The sequence below is a fragment of the Dromaius novaehollandiae genome, chromosome 1 (assembly GCF_036370855.1).
Source record: "Dromaius novaehollandiae isolate bDroNov1 chromosome 1, bDroNov1.hap1, whole genome shotgun sequence".
Classification (NCBI taxonomy): Eukaryota; Metazoa; Chordata; class Aves; order Casuariiformes; family Dromaiidae; genus Dromaius; species Dromaius novaehollandiae.
In genome coordinates, this window is record NC_088098.1 from 161,227,901 (window position 1) to 161,231,416 (window position 3,516).

Genomic DNA, 3,516 nt, shown 5'->3' on the forward strand with positions numbered 1-3,516 from the left:
ACGGAGCAGGCCTGCACGCTGAACTGTAATTCCGGGATTCCCTTTTGTAAGCTATTAAAGGGAATATTGAAAACATTTTCTTTACGGTGCCTGTTCTAGCCTTGTAGCACTGGCATTAAACAAATCGGAAAAGTGTGTTAAAGGGAGGTTATGGTTACAGCATCTTGGCCTGACATTCCCACATATAATTAAAAGCATAGCTACAATAATGCATAAATAAGTAACAGCAAACAGAAGTATCCGTTCCTGTTCCAGTCGAAATCAACTGTTTTGGCTCTGTCACTCTATTATTTTATTGAAGCGGTCCATGTTGCTCCGTCCTGATTTGATTTTATTTTAGTGGAAGAGATAGCAGGGAAGGCAACGATGCATTTGTTTTTCTTTAAAGTGCGTGTTTAGTTTTAATTTTCCTGTATCTTAAAATAAACACGTTGGCTGAAACATGTTTGATCTTTGCAAGAAGGAAGTCTATATTGTAAAGGAATGTGCAGCAGTTTGGTATGAAAATGGGGTTGTGACTCACAGCTGCAGGCAGAAAAAAAAGGTGTTGTGGTGTCAGCCAGAGGTGTTCGGTCTAATAACTCAAGCTGTAAACTGTATCCTCTAAAATTACTTACATAGTAAATCACTCAGGGGTTAAAAAATAGACTGGAAAGCGTAAGGGAGAAAAAAATCTTTTAGAAGTTCCCTCCACGAAAATTATTTGTAATGACGGGAATTAGTAGCTTAATATCTCCCTCATTTTCTTAAATGTCAGCCTGATATAGCTAATTACCCCGAAATAGTCGATGGCGCTTACTATAGGTCGTCGGCTAAGCAACAGAAACTTGAAACGCATGCTTGGGGATGGCTATTTCATTGACTGCTTTGCCAGATTTACAGCTGATTTAGACAATCTCAAAGAGCAAAAATTTTCCGAGGGGCAGCCGGGACAGCGAGCGGTTATTGATAATTGCCATCGTCCTGAAAGCCTCCCCCAAACGGCCTCTGCTGGCTCGCTTTGCAGGCTCTCCCGCACCGGGGGGGGAAGCCCCTGGGAAATGCCTCTTTCCCCGAGATAACGGCGTTTTTCAGCTGTCGTTTCCTACTGGAGGTGAATGTGGTCTCGGAGCGGTTGGGAAACCGGGGAGCCTTTGGACACGGGGTCGCTCCCGGCTCCGCCGATTATTTTGCTGCACGGTCCGGGAGGGAGAAAAGCGACTCGGCTGCGGTCTGCAGCGCTGTGCTGCGGAGGAATGGAGCGAGCCACGAACCAGGAGCCCGAAAGGTGCATCCCGGGTCGCGACACCGCCTTTCGCCAGAGCTTTCCCCCCTTTAGGTCGCAGTGTGTCCGGCAGCGCCCGCCGCTCACTGTGTGTTGGAGATGAGTCGTAGGCAATAGCTTTCTAGGGAAAATAAGTTGCCGCAAAGATTTTCAACGAGAGAGAGAGGTAGTCTGTGGCTGGGGGGAAAAATGAATAAAATAGAATAAAACAAAATGGAATGAAATAAAACAAAAAAATAAAACGGGAAAGGTTTGCCCTGCCGAGATCAGCATTTAATGTTTGCGGCCGAAACAAGAACTCAACAACAATTAAAATCTGGAAGCTGCGTTCATTAGTATTCAGGACATAGGATCTAGCTTTTATGTTTATCTTTCTCCACGGATCAATATTGTAGCAGCATGTGCCGGGAACGAGCAGAAATCTGGCCACTGCATGTGGCTGACCTTTCCCTCTCTCCCTACAGGTCAGAGCGTCTTCATCAAAACAGGTCAGAGCATCTTCATAACTATCATCACCTAATGCAGCCACTGCCACGGCTCTCATTAAAATCAGTATTTAATCTAGGGGCTGTGACTAAGAATCAAAGGAGAAAGGCTGTTTGCCCACACAGAGGAATTAGTGCCCGAGCAAAAAAAGGAAAAAAAGTTGGAATGAAAATTGCTCTTTTTTTCCCCCCACGACGCAAACAACTGCCTTAAATCGCGATCTAGACCAAACCCATAACGCACACACAAACACACACACACACACACCCGCGCAGACCCCGTCTCCTGCGGGGGCTCCGCGGCCACCCGCGCCTGCCGGGCCGGCCCCGCCGCCACGGCGATGGGCATCGGCACGGGGACGGGGCCACCTCCGCCGCCCCCCCGGGCCGGGCCGAGCCCCTGCCCCCGCGGCGGGGGCGGCCTGACCGCGGCCACCCACGCACCGGCGGGGCCGGGGCGAGGCCAGGCGCCCCTCACCGCCCGTCGGGGCGGCGCGGCCCCATCCGCAGCCGCGGCCGCGAGCGGAGCCGCCGCGGGCTGAGAAACGCGGGGGCGCCCCGACGGGCCCCTGCGCTGAACGGGCGCACCAGCTACCTCGCCCCCCCCCCCATCGGAGCGCTGGTGCTAATTATTTTCTTCTCAGCCCCAAAAGCGTGCCCTCCCCCTCGAGGGAGCTGCAGCCGGCGGGGGGCAGCGCGGCGCGGGGGCGGCGGGGCAGCGCTGGCTGCGCGCCCCGTCGGGCCACAGGGAAGCGCGGAGCGCGGCCGCGGATCTCCGCCGCCGCGGGCGGTCCCGAGAGCGGCCGGGCGGCGGCGCGGGGAGCTGTTATTGTGCGCGGCGCGGCGCGGAAGTCGCATCGCCGGCGCGTTTTGTGCTGCGCTTCCTCTGCTCGGGACAACAGCGCAGCAGCGGCTTTGAAGCATTATTAAATAAAGACATGAAACCGCTGGCAAAGCTCCCCTCCACCCCCCCCCCGCCCGCTCTTCTTCACCTTCTTCTCTCTTTTTTTTTTTTCCTCCTTTTCCCCCCAAGTATTCGAGGCGGGCCGGGAGCCCCTCCAGCCTGGTCGGGGCCAGGGAGAAGGCAGAAAACCCCAAGCGCTTGGCAGGAATTGCCGTCTCGGGGCGGGGGAGTCGCCGTGCTCTGCAGGGTGGGACAATAGTTTTTGCTTGCTCCGCTGGGCGAAGTGAGGCTCCTTCCCCAGCCGTCCGGCCCGGGCAGGGGAGGAGGGAGAAAGAAAGAGAGGGGAAAAAAAAAGAATGAGAGAAAGGAATAAAAAAAAGCGACCCACGAGATTAAAAAAAACAAAAAACGGCCATGCATGTAGATGAAAAATATACGTACCTCGCTGCGCCCGGGAGCACGCCCAGCGCGCACGTATGGCTGGGAGAGGTTTGGGTTAGCTCGTTGGGTCTTCGCGTGGGGCAGGAAACGTGTGCGAGTTTCTGAAAACAAAGGGGAAACTTAAAAGGCTGCTCGGGGCCTGGGGAGGGCTGCGCGGAGCCGCGCCGGGCCGCCCGGCTGCAGCCGCCGCCGCTGCGGGCTCGGGGCTGGGCTCGGGGCGAGAGCCGCCGCATTTCGGTCTCGCCCGGGTGGCTGGCATTTCTGTGCGGGGGTGGGGGGCTGCTTGGGCTTTGCGTGTGTTTTTTTTCCCACTCCCGCTTCCAAAAAGGAAAAAGCCGCTAAAGCTGCAGAAGCACGGGAGGAGGGAGGTTCCCTCTGGCGCGGGCCCCGGGGGCAGGTAAAGGCAGGGCACGGTGCGGAGC

At 55.5% G+C, this 3,516-nt stretch overlaps 1 long non-coding RNA gene across 1 annotated transcript; it reads right to left on the reverse strand.

The window, feature by feature from the left end:
- Positions 1–749: 749 nt before the first annotated feature.
- Positions 750–3,516, reverse strand: LOC135326586 (uncharacterized). Its single transcript, XR_010386910.1, has 2 exons — positions 3,095–3,516; positions 750–1,441 (listed from the first exon to the last, which is right to left on the reverse strand). It is a non-coding gene; the product is annotated as an uncharacterized LOC135326586 (long non-coding RNA).